This window comes from Phyllobates terribilis, unplaced genomic scaffold, assembly GCF_046119375.1.
Source record: "Phyllobates terribilis strain yellow unplaced genomic scaffold, ASM4611937v1 Scaffold_30__1_contigs__length_15301838, whole genome shotgun sequence".
In the NCBI taxonomy this organism is placed as follows: domain Eukaryota; kingdom Metazoa; phylum Chordata; class Amphibia; order Anura; family Dendrobatidae; genus Phyllobates; species Phyllobates terribilis.
The window spans coordinates 11,289,103-11,302,914 of NW_027362790.1; the positions used below are offsets into that span (position 1 = coordinate 11,289,103).

Consider the following 13,812-nt stretch of genomic DNA (forward strand, 5'->3'; position numbering starts at 1 on the left):
ATGAAAAATCCAATGAGGAGAAGAAAAGCAAAGCCAAAGAGTCCATCCCAAAATCCGACAAACAAGCAAAATGAACAAAAAACATTGAATTCAATTCTTTCTGATTTTAGAAACTGCATTAAAGAAGGGGTGCACCGGTCCTGGAGATACTGCAATACCAGGTCAATGCGTGGAGTGGACAGAGCAAGCTCTTTTTCCATCTCCCTGTTCTAAAAATCCATTTAATATATGGTCCCCAGATAGGGGACGTATCAGATATTAAACTGATAAGAACAGATTTTTTTTTTTTTATCGAAAGCCCGAATTCGTGTACAAAACCCGAGTGCGCTTAAAAAAGTGACAAGTGCCACAAAAAAAGTGCACTAGGATGCTGGTCTTCTTGAAACCCTCTCCAAAAGGAGAAGGGTCCCCCAAACCATTCCCCATCCCTCCGAGCCAAAAGGCCACAGCGAGGAACAGGGACAAAAAGCCACCTCCAGCCGAAGCCAGAGGCGACCCAATCTTACCCCCAGCACCTGCCCGAGTTCTCACCCGAGCAAGGCACTGGGAGCCAAAGACTGTGCTCCCCTCCCGGAAGAGGGGAGCCAACAACGCTCTCCTCCCGAAAGAGGAGAGCCAGGGGGGTTCAGGGGGGAGCGGAACCTGATGGCCACACACTCCCCCCCTAGACCTGCCAAGAGAGGAACCCGTAAGGGAACCGCATCCCGACAAAATCCTAGTAGGACGTGACACACGTGAATAAGTGGACACACAGTGACAAAGAAATTAAATAAATAGTGAAGGTTTCACAGTATAATACTGCCCGGACCTTCGACCGGGAATTGAAAAATTCCCCATCCTAAGGCCAGAAGGCCCGGAATAAGGGTGTGTGCGAAGAAAGAAAATTTGAAGTGCTTGTGCAAATGTGCCATAAACTCAAGTGGGGTTCCCAATCCCAGTGAGTTAAGGCACCCCAGGGTCACCACTCCTGGGGCACTTCACACTTCGGGCTTTCGATCTTCCCCGGCCCAATGGCGTCGATCCTGGGGGGCCATGCTTTCCACCAGATGACTATATTAGCCACCTGGCGTACTAACAAGCGCCTAAACCCCAGTGTGCATAATGTATCAATCTACTAGGGCGGCCAACATCCAAAACCGCCTTTTCAAAAGATACTACACTTGATCTTAGCCAAAAGGCCGAGAAGCGATAACCAGAATTGGTTTCAAACTACGGAGCCACCCAAGGATCCTGAAAAGTCCATTTGTGGAGATGAGCTCCTGGACTCCCGTTAAGAAGACATGTTGTCAACCTCTAGATCCCTTACATGCCTGCACTTTTCGGCTTGCTGCTGCTGCAATCCACGCGTTTTAGATCTGCATAACTCCACCTCTTTAAACACAGCACCTTCACCCCCTGCTGTTCCCACCCGCCTCAACACCATTGGAAGGGAGGAGAACCAATTAAGGCGGGGGGTGGGGTGGAACGAGCAGCTGTCTACCCTTAGCAGGAGGGCTCCTGATTACATACCTCTCCTGCTGCTGCTGCTGCTGGCTGTCCAGCAGCAGACTGAAGGTGGCTGCTGCTGTGCACAGGTATATAAAGGCTCAGAGCCTATTATGACACGCGCAGCCAGCGTTCCATTGCCACATTCCATCTACTGCAGGCAGGATACCTGGCTGGCTGAATGTCGCTGAGAAGCTCACAGAGACCGCCATAAGCAACAGTTTAACAGAATGCCACAGACTAATCAACCAAACTTTTTGGGTTGGGTTCTCTTTTATAGTCTGCAGGCATTAAATGAAAGAAGTCAGTGTTCCAGCAGAAGGAGACAACGTTTCAGAAAAGGCATTGTAGCAAACCAAAAAAGAAATTTTAAGCGCAGCAGAGTAACCAGCGCACATACCTGTTAGCTCAGGTGAGTTTAAAAGGCTGCTGTTGATAACAAGGGCATTTGCTAAATAGATGGTGTGTGTGCAACAATATACTGAAAGGTCAATTATATTGTGCAGCTTATCTCACCACCTGTAGTTATTTAGGTGAAAGCTCCAAAATGCTTGCCTAATATGTCTGTTTATCCAAAAGGAAGTAAAAAGGGAGAGCTAGAAAGATAGCATTGCATCACATTACATGGCAATGCAATGCACAGTTGCTGAAGTTGAACCAAAATGAGCTTGTAATCTGGCTTCTGCAACTTTGAACATGAAAAATCCAATGAGGAGAAGAAAAGCAAAGCCAAAGAGTCCATCCCAAAATCCGACAAACAAGCAAAATGAACAAAAAACATTGAATTCAATTCTTTCTGATTTTAGAAACTGCATTAAAGAAGGGGTGCACCGGTCCTGGAGATACTGCAATACCAGGTCAATGCGTGGAGTGGACAGAGCAAGCTCTTTTTCCATCTCCCTGTTCTAAAAATCCATTTAATATATGGTCCCCAGATAGGGGACGTATCAGATATTAAACTGATAAGAACAGATTTTTTTTTATTTTTTTTTTTTTTTTTTTCGAAAGCCCGAATTCGTGTACAAAACCCGAGTGCGCTTAAAAAAGTGACAAGTGCCACAAAAAAAGTGCACTAGGATGCTGGTCTTCTTGAAACCCTCTCCAAAAGGAGAAGGGTCCCCCAAACCATTCCCCGTCCCTCCGAGCCAAAAGGCCACAGCGAGGAACAGGGACAAAAAGCCACCTCCAGCCGAAGCCAGAGGCGACCCAATCTTACCCCCAGCACCTGCCCGAGTTCTCACCCGAGCAAGGCACTGGGATCCAAAGACTGTGCTCTCCTCCCGGAAGAGGGGAGCCAACAATGCTCTCCTCCCGAAAGAGGAGAGCCAGGGGGGTTCAGGGGGGAGCGGAACCTGATGGCCACACACTCCCCCCCTAGACCTGCCAAGAGAGGAACCCGTAAGGGAACCGCATCCCGACAAAATCCTAGTAGGACGTGACACACGTGAATAAGTGGACACACAGTGACAAAGAAATTAAATTAATAGTGAAGGTTTCACAGTATAATACTGCCCGGACCTTCGACCGGGAATTGAAAAATTCCCCATCCTAAGGCCAGAAGGCCCGGAATAAGGGTGTGTGCGAAGAAAGAAAATTTGAAGTGCTTGTGCAAATGTGCCATAAACTCAAGTGGGGTTCCCAATCCCAGTGAGTTAAGGCACCCCAGGGTCACCACTCCTGGGGCACTTCACACTTCGGGCTTTCGATCTTCCCCGGCCCAATGGCGTCGATCCTGGGGGGCCATGCTTTCCACCAGATGACTATATTAGCCACCTGGCGTACTAACAAGCGCCTAAACCCCAGTGTGCATAATGTATCAATCTACTAGGGCGGCCAACATCCAAAACCGCCTTTTCAAAAGATACTACACTTGATCTTAGCCAAAAGGCCGAGAAGCGATAACCAGAATTGGTTTCAAACTACGGAGCCACCCAAGGATCCTGAAAAGTCCATTTGTGGAGATGAGCTCCTGGACTCCCGTTAAGAAGACATGTTGTCAACCTCTAGATCCCTTACATGCCTGCACTTTTCGGCTTGCTGCTGCTGCAATCCACGCGTTTTAGATCTGCATAACTCCACCTCTTTAAACACAGCACCTTCACCCCCTGCTGTTCCCACCCGCCTCAACACCGTTGGAAGGGAGGAGAACCAATTAAGGCGGGGGGTGGGGTGGAACGAGCAGCTGTCTACCCTTAGCAGGAGGGCTCCTGATTACATACCTCTCCTGCTGCTGCTGCTGCTGGCTGTCCAGCAGCAGACTGAAGGTGGCTGCTGCTGTGCACAGGTATATAAAGGCTCAGAGCCTATTATGACACGCGCAGCCAGCGTTCCATTGCCACATTCCATCTACTGCAGGCAGGATACCTGGCTGGCTGAATGTCGCTGAGAAGCTCACAGAGACCGCCATAAGCAACAGTTTAACAGAATGCCACAGACTAATCAACCAAACTTTTTGGGTTGGGTTCTCTTTTATAGTCTGCAGGCATTAAATGAAAGAAGTCAGTGTTCCAGCAGAAGGAGACAACGTTTCAGAAAAGGCATTGTAGCAAACCAAAAAAGAAATTTTAAGCGCAGCAGAGTAACCAGCGCACATACCTGTTAGCTCAGGTGAGTTTAAAAGGCTGCTGTTGATAACAAGGGCATTTGCTAAATAGATGGTGTGTGTGCAACAATATACTGAAAGGTCAATTATATTGTGCAGCTTATCTCACCACCTGTAGTTATTTAGGTGAAAGCTCCAAAATGCTTGCCTAATATGTCTGTTTATCCAAAAGGAAGTAAAAAGGGAGAGCTAGAAAGATAGCATTGCATCACATTACATGGCAATGCAATGCACAGTTGCTGAAGTTGAACCAAAATGAGCTTGTAATCTGGCTTCTGCAACTTTGAACATGAAAAATCCAATGAGGAGAAGAAAAGCAAAGCCAAAGAGTCCATCCCAAAATCCGACAAACAAGCAAAATGAACAAAAAACATTGAATTCAATTCTTTCTGATTTTAGAAACTGCATTAAAGAAGGGGTGCACCGGTCCTGGAGATACTGCAATACCAGGTCAATGCGTGGAGTGGACAGAGCAAGCTCTTTTTCCATCTCCCTGTTCTAAAAATCCATTTAATATATGGTCCCCAGATAGGGGACGTATCAGATATTAAACTGATAAGAACAGATTTTTTTTTTTTTTTTTTTTTTTTTTTTTCGAAAGCCCGAATTCGTGTACAAAACCCGAGTGCGCTTAAAAAAGTGACAAGTGCCACAAAAAAAGTGCACTAGGATGCTGGTCTTCTTGAAACCCTCTCCAAAAGGAGAAGGGTCCCCCAAACCATTCCCCGTCCCTCCGAGCCAAAAGGCCACAGCGAGGAACAGGGACAAAAAGCCACCTCCAGCCGAAGCCAGAGGCGACCCAATCTTACCCCTAGCACCTGCCCGAGTTCTCACCCGAGCAAGGCACTGGGATCCAAAGACTGTGCTCTCCTCCCGGAAGAGGGGAGCCAACAATGCTCTCCTCCCGAAAGAGGAGAGCCAGGGGGGTTCAGGGGGGAGCGGAACCTGATGGCCACACACTCCCCCCCTAGACCTGCCAAGAGAGGAACCCGTAAGGGAACCGCATCCCGACAAAATCCTAGTAGGACGTGACACACGTGAATAAGTGGACACACAGTGACAAAGAAATTAAATTAATAGTGAAGGTTTCACAGTATAATACTGCCCGGACCTTCGACCGGGAATTGAAAAATTCCCCATCCTAAGGCCAGAAGGCCCGGAATAAGGGTGTGTGCGAAGAAAGAAAATTTGAAGTGCTTGTGCAAATGTGCCATAAACTCAAGTGGGGTTCCCAATCCCAGTGAGTTAAGGCACCCCAGGGTCACCACTCCTGGGGCACTTCACACTTCGGGCTTTCGATCTTCCCCGGCCCAATGGCGTCGATCCTGGGGGGCCATGCTTTCCACCAGATGACTATATTAGCCACCTGGCGTACTAACAAGCGCCTAAACCCCAGTGTGCATAATGTATCAATCTACTAGGGCGGCCAACATCCAAAACCGCCTTTTCAAAAGATACTACACTTGATCTTAGCCAAAAGGCCGAGAAGCGATAACCAGAATTGGTTTCAAACTACGGAGCCACCCAAGGATCCTGAAAAGTCCATTTGTGGAGATGAGCTCCTGGACTCCCGTTAAGAAGACATGTTGTCAACCTCTAGATCCCTTACATGCCTGCACTTTTCGGCTTGCTGCTGCTGCAATCCACGCGTTTTAGATCTGCATAACTCCACCTCTTTAAACACAGCACCTTCACCCCCTGCTGTTCCCACCCGCCTCAACACCGTTGGAAGGGAGGAGAACCAATTAAGGCGGGGGGTGGGGTGGAACGAGCAGCTGTCTACCCTTAGCAGGAGGGCTCCTGATTACATACCTCTCCTGCTGCTGCTGCTGCTGGCTGTCCAGCAGCAGACTGAAGGTGGCTGCTGCTGTGCACAGGTATATAAAGGCTCAGAGCCTATTATGACACGCGCAGCCAGCGTTCCATTGCCACATTCCATCTACTGCAGGCAGGATACCTGGCTGGCTGAATGTCGCTGAGAAGCTCACAGAGACCGCCATAAGCAACAGTTTAACAGAATGCCACAGACTAATCAACCAAACTTTTTGGGCTGGGTTCTCTTTTATAGTCTGCAGGCATTAAATGAAAGAAGTCAGTGTTCCAGCAGAAGGAGACAACGTTTCAGAAAAGGCATTGTAGCAAACCAAAAAAGAAATTTTAAGCGCAGCAGAGTAACCAGCGCACATACCTGTTAGCTCAGGTGAGTTTAAAAGGCTGCTGTTGATAACAAGGGCATTTGCTAAATAGATGGTGTGTGTGCAACAATATACTGAAAGGTCAATTATATTGTGCAGCTTATCTCACCACCTGTAGTTATTTAGGTGAAAGCTCCAAAATGCTTGCCTAATATGTCTGTTTATCCAAAAGGAAGTAAAAAGGGAGAGCTAGAAAGATAGCATTGCATCACATTACATGGCAATGCAATGCACAGTTGCTGAAGTTGAACCAAAATGAGCTTGTAATCTGGCTTCTGCAACTTTGAACATGAAAAATCCAATGAGGAGAAGAAAAGCAAAGCCAAAGAGTCCATCCCAAAATCCAACAAACAAGCAAAATGAACAAAAAACATTGAATTCAATTCTTTCTGATTTTAGAAACTGCATTAAAGAAGGGGTGCACCGGTCCTGGAGATACTGCAATACCAGGTCAATGCGTGGAGTGGACAGAGCAAGCTCTTTTTCCATCTCCCTGTTCTAAAAATCCATTTAATATATGGTCCCCAGATAGGGGACGTATCAGATATTAAACTGATAAGAACAGATACTACACTTGATCTTAGCCAAAAGGCCGAGAAGCGATAACCAGAATTGGTTTCAAACTACGGAGCCACCCAAGGATCCTGAAAAGTCCATTTGTGGAGATGAGCTCCTGGACTCCCGTTAAGAAGACATGTTGTCAACCTCTAGATCCCTTACATGCCTGCACTTTTCAGCTTGCTGCTGCTGCAATCCACGCGTTTTAGATCTGCATAACTCCACCTCTTTAAACACAGCACCTTCACCCCCTGCTGTTCCCACCCGCCTCAACACCGTTGGAAGGGAGGAGAACCAATTAAGGCGGGGGGTGGGGTGGAACGAGCAGCTGTCTACCCTTAGCAGGAGGGCTCCTGATTACATACCTCTCCTGCTGCTGCTGCTGCTGGCTGTCCAGCAGCAGACTGAAGGTGGCTGCTGCTGTGCACAGGTATATAAAGGCTCAGAGCCTATTATGACACGCGCAGCCAGCGTTCCATTGCCACATTCCATCTACTGCAGGCAGGATACCTGGCTGGCTGAATGTCGCTGAGAAGCTCACAGAGACCGCCATAAGCAACAGTTTAACAGAATGCCACAGACTAATCAACCAAACTTTTTGGGTTGGGTTCTCTTTTATAGTCTGCAGGCATTAAATGAAAGAAGTCAGTGTTCCAGCAGAAGGAGACAACGTTTCAGAAAAGGCATTGTAGCAAACCAAAAAAGAAATTTTAAGCGCAGCAGAGTAACCAGCGCACATACCTGTTAGCTCAGGTGAGTTTAAAAGGCTGCTGTTGATAACAAGGGCATTTGCTAAATAGATGGTGTGTGTACAACAATATACTGAAAGGTCAATTATATTGTGCAGCTTATCTCACCACCTGTAGTTATTTAGGTGAAAGCTCCAAAATGCTTGCCTAATATGTCTGTTTATCCAAAAGGAAGTAAAAAGGGAGAGCTAGAAAGATTGCATTGCATCACATTACATGGCAATGCAATGCACAGTTGCTGAAGTTGAACCAAAATGAGCTTGTAATCTGGCTTCTGCAACTTTGAACATGAAAAATCCAATGAGGAGAAGAAAAGCAAAGCCAAAGAGTCCATCCCAAAATCCGACAAACAAGCAAAATGAACAAAAAACATTGAATTCAATTCTTTCTGATTTTAGAAACTGCATTAAAGAAGGGGTGCACCGGTCCTGGAGATACTGCAATACCAGGTCAATGCGTGGAGTGGACAGAGCAAGCTCTTTTTCCATCTCCCTGTTCTAAAAATCCATTTAATATATGGTCCCCAGATAGGGGACGTATCAGATATTAAACTGATAAGAACAGATTTTTTGATTGAAGCTGCATCCAAGGCACTGAAAAATGTGACCAAAGTCACACCAAAACAGCGCACGAGGCGAGGATTCATGTGGACCCTTCCCGGAGGAGAGGGTCCCCAATAAACCATCCCCATCCCTCCGAGCCAGAAGGCCACAGCGAGGGTCAGGAATCTCCGATGCTCTCCCTAGCCGAAGCCGGAGAAGAGCCGTTTTCGTGCTCCCAGCTTCCATCTAGGCTGCCACCCTAGTGGAGCTGGAGCCTGTGTTGGTTTCTCAGCCCAAAGCTGACCGGACCTCCGACCGGGTTTATAAAAATTCCCCTTCCTAGCCCGGAGGCCAGGAATAGGGGGGGTTGCTCAGAAAGTATGATTGGCAAAGGTGCGGCGTGCTACGAAGCCAAGTCTTTCTGGGGTTCCCAGTCCCAGTAAGCTTGGACTCCCACCAGGGCGCCTACTCCTGGGGCACATTGCTCCAAAGCCCTCACACTTACCCAGCCTAGTGACTTCGATCCTGGAGGGCCATGTTTTCCATCAGATAACTCTATGAGCCACCTGGCGTACTAACAAGTGCACCAAACCAGTGTGTAATATGCATCAATTTACTAGGGCAGCCCAAGGACAAAACTGCCTTTTCAAAAGATACTACACTTGATCTTAGCCAAAAGGCCGAGAAGCGATAACCAGAATTGGTTTCAAACTACGGAGCCACCCAAGGATCCTGAAAAGTCCATTTGTGGAGATGAGCTCCTGGACTCCCGTTAAGAAGACATGTTGTCAACCTCTAGATCCCTTACATGCCTGCACTTTTCGGCTTGCTGCTGCTGCAATCCACGCGTTTTAGATCTGCATAACTCCACCTCTTTAAACACAGCACCTTCACCCCCTGCTGTTCCCACCCGCCTCAACACCGTTGGAAGGGAGGAGAACCAATTAAGGCGGGGGGTGGGGTGGAACGAGCAGCTGTCTACCCTTAGCAGGAGGGCTCCTGATTACATACCTCTCCTGCTGCTGCTGCTGCTGGCTGTCCAGCAGCAGACTGAAGGTGGCTGCTGCTGTGCACAGGTATATAAAGGCTCAGAGCCTATTATGACACGCGCAGCCAGCGTTCCATTGCCACATTCCATCTACTGCAGGCAGGATACCTGGCTGGCTGAATGTCGCTGAGAAGCTCACAGAGACCGCCATAAGCAACAGTTTAACAGAATGCCACAGACTAATCAACCAAACTTTTTGGGTTGGGTTCTCTTTTATAGTCTGCAGGCATTAAATGAAAGAAGTCAGTGTTCCAGCAGAAGGAGACAACGTTTCAGAAAAGGCATTGTAGCAAACCAAAAAAGAAATTTTAAGCGCAGCAGAGTAACCAGCGCACATACCTGTTAGTTCAGGTGAGTTTAAAAGGCTGCTGTTGATAACAAGGGCATTTGCTAAATAGATGGTGTGTGTGCAACAATATACTGAAAGGTCAATTATATTGTGCAGCTTATCTCACCACCTGTAGTTATTTAGGTGAAAGCTCCAAAATGCTTGCCTAATATGTCTGTTTATCCAAAAGGAAGTAAAAAGGGAGAGCTAGAAAGATAGCATTGCATCACATTACATGGCAATGCAATGCACAGTTGCTGAAGTTGAACCAAAATGAGCTTGTAATCTGGCTTCTGCAACTTTGAACATGAAAAATCCAATGAGGAGAAGAAAAGCAAAGCCAAAGAGTCCATCCCAAAATCCGACAAACAAGCAAAATGAACAAAAAACATTGAATTCAATTCTTTCTGATTTTAGAAACTGCATTAAAGAAGGGGTGCACCGGTCCTGGAGATACTGCAATACCAGGTCAATGCGTGGAGTGGACAGAGCAAGCTCTTTTTCCATCTCCCTGTTCTAAAAATCCATTTAATATATGGTCCCCAGATAGGGGACGTATTAGATATTAAACTGATAAGAACAGATACTACACTTGATCTTAGCCAAAAGGCCGAGAAGCGATAACCAGAATTGGTTTCAAACTACGGAGCCACCCAAGGATCCTGAAAAGTCCATTTGTGGAGATGAGCTCCTGGACTCCCGTTAAGAAGACATGTTGTCAACCTCTAGATCCCTTACATGCCTGCACTTTTCGGCTTGCTGCTGCTGCAATCCACGCGTTTTAGATCTGCATAACTCCACCTCTTTAAACACAGCACCTTCACCCCCTGCTGTTCCCACCCGCCTCAACACCGTTGGAAGGGAGGAGAACCAATTAAGGCGGGGGGTGGGGTGGAACGAGCAGCTGTCTACCCTTAGCAGGAGGGCTCCTGATTACATACCTCTCCTGCTGCTGCTGCTGCTGGCTGTCCAGCAGCAGACTGAAGGTGGCTGCTGCTGTGCACAGGTATATAAAGGCTCAGAGCCTATTATGACACGCGCAGCCAGCGTTCCATTGCCACATTCCATCTACTGCAGGCAGGATACCTGGCTGGCTGAATGTCGCTGAGAAGCTCACAGAGACCGCCATAAGCAACAGTTTAACAGAATGCCACAGACTAATCAACCAAACTTTTTGGGTTGGGTTCTCTTTTATAGTCTGCAGGCATTAAATGAAAGAAGTCAGTGTTCCAGCAGAAGGAGACAACGTTTCAGAAAAGGCATTGTAGCAAACCAAAAAAGAAATTTTAAGCGCAGCAGAGTAACCAGCGCACATACCTGTTAGCTCAGGTGAGTTTAAAAGGCTGCTGTTGATAACAAGGGCATTTGCTAAATAGATGGTGTGTGTGCAACAATATACTGAAAGGTCAATTATATTGTGCAGCTTATCTCACCACCTGTAGTTATTTAGGTGAAAGCTCCAAAATGCTTGCCTAATATGTCTGTTTATCCAAAAGGAAGTAAAAAGGGAGAGCTAGAAAGATAGCATTGCATCACATTACATGGCAATGCAATGCACAGTTGCTGAAGTTGAACCAAAATGAGCTTGTAATCTGGCTTCTGCAACTTTGAACATGAAAAATCCAATGAGGAGAAGAAAAGCAAAGCCAAAGAGTCCATCCCAAAATCCGACAAACAAGCAAAATGAACAAAAAACATTGAATTCAATTCTTTCTGATTTTAGAAACTGCATTAAAGAAGGGGTGCACCGGTCCTGGAGATACTGCAATACCAGGTCAATGCGTGGAGTGGACAGAGCAAGCTCTTTTTCCATCTCCCTGTTCTAAAAATCCATTTAATATATGGTCCCCAGATAGGGGACGTATCAGATATTAAACTGATAAGAACAGATACTACACTTGATCTTAGCCAAAAGGCCGAGAAGCGATAACCAGAATTGGTTTCAAACTACGGAGCCACCCAAGGATCCTGAAAAGTCCATTTGTGGAGATGAGCTCCTGGACTCCCGTTAAGAAGACATGTTGTCAACCTCTAGATCCCTTACATGCCTGCACTTTTCGGCTTGCTGCTGCTGCAATCCACGCGTTTTAGATCTGCATAACTCCACCTCTTTAAACACAGCACCTTCACCCCCTGCTGTTCCCACCCGCCTCAACACCGTTGGAAGGGAGGAGAACCAATTAAGGCGGGGGGTGGGGTGGAACGAGCAGCTGTCTACCCTTAGCAGGAGGGCTCCTGATTACATACCTCTCCTGCTGCTGCTGCTGCTGGCTGTCCAGCAGCAGACTGAAGGTGGCTGCTGCTGTGCACAGGTATATAAAGGCTCAGAGCCTATTATGACACGCGCAGCCAGCGTTCCATTGCCACATTCCATCTACTGCAGGCAGGATACCTGGCTGGCTGAATGTCGCTGAGAAGCTCACAGAGACCGCCATAAGCAACAGTTTAACAGAATGCCACAGACTAATCAACCAAACTTTTTGGGTTGGGTTCTCTTTTATAGTCTGCAGGCATTAAATGAAAGAAGTCAGTGTTCCAGCAGAAGGAGACAACGTTTCAGAAAAGGCATTGTAGCAAACCAAAAAAGAAATTTTAAGCGCAGCAGAGTAACCAGCTCACATACCTGTTAGCTCAGGTGAGTTTAAAAGGCTGCTGTTGATAACAAGGGCATTTGCTAAATAGATGGTGTGTGTGCAACAATATACTGAAAGGTCAATTATATTGTGCAGCTTATCTCACCACCTGTAGTTATTTAGGTGAAAGCTCCAAAATGCTTGCCTAATATGTCTGTTTATCCAAAAGGAAGTAAAAAGGGAGAGCTAGAAAGATAGCATTGCATCACATTACATGGCAATGCAATGCACAGTTGCTGAAGTTGAACCAAAATGAGCTTGTAATCTGGCTTCTGCAACTTTGAACATGAAAAATCCAATGAGGAGAAGAAAAGCAAAGCCAAAGAGTCCATCCCAAAATCCGACAAACAAGCAAAATGAACAAAAAACATTGAATTCAATTCTTTCTGATTTTAGAAACTGCATTAAAGAAGGGGTGCACCGGTCCTGGAGATACTGCAATACCAGGTCAATGCGTGGAGTGGACAGAGCAAGCTCTTTTTCCATCTCCCTGTTCTAAAAATCCATTTAATATATGGTCCCCAGATAGGGGACGTATCAGATATTAAACTGATAAGAACAGATACTACACTTGATCTTAGCCAAAAGGCCGAGAAGCGATAACCAGAATTGGTTTCAAACTACGGAGCCACCCAAGGATCCTGAAAAGTCCATTTGTGGAGATGAGCTCCTGGACTCCCGTTAAGAAGACATGTTGTCAACCTCTAGATCCCTTACATGCCTGCACTTTTCGGCTTGCTGCTGCTGCAATCCACGCGTTTTAGATCTGCATAACTCCACCTCTTTAAACACAGCACCTTCACCCCCTGCTGTTCCCACCCGCCTCAACACCGTTGGAAGGGAGGAGAACCAATTAAGGCGGGGGGTGGGGTGGAACGAGCAGCTGTCTACCCTTAGCAGGAGGGCTCCTGATTATGTGACACCCCAGGGGTCTGGTTGCCACAGTGATAGAGATATTACGTCTGAGAGCAGGTGGGAGGTCCTTTGGTCAGGGATCCTGTGCATGCCACACCTCCTGCCCAGTCTTGGGAGGGGAAGGACTTCCCCTATATAAACCTGGGGCTGAGGCAGAGTAGGGAGTTCTGAGAGGAGAAGACAGGGAGCAGAGCTGCTCTATGGGCTCTGCTCCACAGGCAGGCCCTGTCCAGGGGCCTGAGCCTGGAGACAAGTGGAGTAGAGACAAGAAGCAGCATAGGAAACAGCAGAGTTACAAGGAGTCAGGGGCTGGCAGCTGCAGAGCTCGCCCTGACTAAGAAGACTTCTTTCCGGACCCGGAGTCCGAGGCTGTGGGGGCTAACTCTTACCCAGCAGCAGAATCCGTCAGGCAGGGGATTTCAGGTCCTCTGGCCCAGAAGCCCGAAGGCACGGTCACACGCGTGGGACCAGCACCGCCATCGTGGAGCGGAAGCCATTAGAAGGCCCCGAGTCACCGGCCATACGGGTGAGCACCACACGGTACACTCAGGGACGTGGGCTACTTACATCAGCTTCTAGCAAGGTAGCCAGAAGAGTACAGTCAGTTTGGGAGGCCTACAACTACGCCTGGCCAGGGGAGATCCCATCTGCTCAAGGACTGACCAGGCCCCGTTCGCTAGCAAGTACTCCGGGAGGGTCTATCGTTGTTACCAGTAAAGACCCTGAACTACACCGTACCGTCTCTGAGTGGTTCCTG

General features: G+C 47.4%; 8 non-coding genes and 4 pseudogenes across 8 annotated transcripts; all 12 read right to left on the reverse strand.

Annotated features, from left to right (window-relative positions):
• Positions 1-124: 124 nt before the first annotated feature.
• LOC141179794 (U2 spliceosomal RNA) lies at positions 125-309 on the reverse strand. The gene has a single exon (XR_012255761.1). It is a non-coding gene; the product is annotated as a U2 spliceosomal RNA (small nuclear RNA).
• Positions 310-1,098: 789 nt separating this feature from the next.
• LOC141180049 (U2 spliceosomal RNA) lies at positions 1,099-1,190 on the reverse strand (annotated as a pseudogene).
• A 1,115-nt stretch (positions 1,191-2,305) lies between these two features.
• Positions 2,306-2,499, reverse strand: LOC141179915 (U2 spliceosomal RNA). The gene has a single exon (XR_012255849.1). It is a non-coding gene; the product is annotated as a U2 spliceosomal RNA (small nuclear RNA).
• Positions 2,500-3,293: 794 nt separating this feature from the next.
• Positions 3,294-3,385, reverse strand: LOC141180050 (U2 spliceosomal RNA; annotated as a pseudogene).
• Positions 3,386-4,500: 1,115 nt separating this feature from the next.
• LOC141179938 (U2 spliceosomal RNA) lies at positions 4,501-4,694 on the reverse strand. The gene has a single exon (XR_012255863.1). It is a non-coding gene; the product is annotated as a U2 spliceosomal RNA (small nuclear RNA).
• A 794-nt stretch (positions 4,695-5,488) lies between these two features.
• LOC141180051 (U2 spliceosomal RNA) lies at positions 5,489-5,580 on the reverse strand (annotated as a pseudogene).
• Positions 5,581-6,695: 1,115 nt separating this feature from the next.
• On the reverse strand, positions 6,696-6,886 carry LOC141179289 (U2 spliceosomal RNA). The gene has a single exon (XR_012255319.1). It is a non-coding gene; the product is annotated as a U2 spliceosomal RNA (small nuclear RNA).
• Positions 6,887-8,001: 1,115 nt separating this feature from the next.
• On the reverse strand, positions 8,002-8,183 carry LOC141179694 (U2 spliceosomal RNA). The gene has a single exon (XR_012255683.1). It is a non-coding gene; the product is annotated as a U2 spliceosomal RNA (small nuclear RNA).
• A 524-nt stretch (positions 8,184-8,707) lies between these two features.
• LOC141180035 (U2 spliceosomal RNA) lies at positions 8,708-8,823 on the reverse strand (annotated as a pseudogene).
• A 1,115-nt stretch (positions 8,824-9,938) lies between these two features.
• On the reverse strand, positions 9,939-10,129 carry LOC141179621 (U2 spliceosomal RNA). The gene has a single exon (XR_012255619.1). It is a non-coding gene; the product is annotated as a U2 spliceosomal RNA (small nuclear RNA).
• Positions 10,130-11,244: 1,115 nt separating this feature from the next.
• Positions 11,245-11,435, reverse strand: LOC141179290 (U2 spliceosomal RNA). Its single transcript, XR_012255320.1, has one exon. It is a non-coding gene; the product is annotated as a U2 spliceosomal RNA (small nuclear RNA).
• Positions 11,436-12,550: 1,115 nt separating this feature from the next.
• LOC141179292 (U2 spliceosomal RNA) lies at positions 12,551-12,741 on the reverse strand. The gene has a single exon (XR_012255321.1). It is a non-coding gene; the product is annotated as a U2 spliceosomal RNA (small nuclear RNA).
• Positions 12,742-13,812: the final 1,071 nt, after the last annotated feature.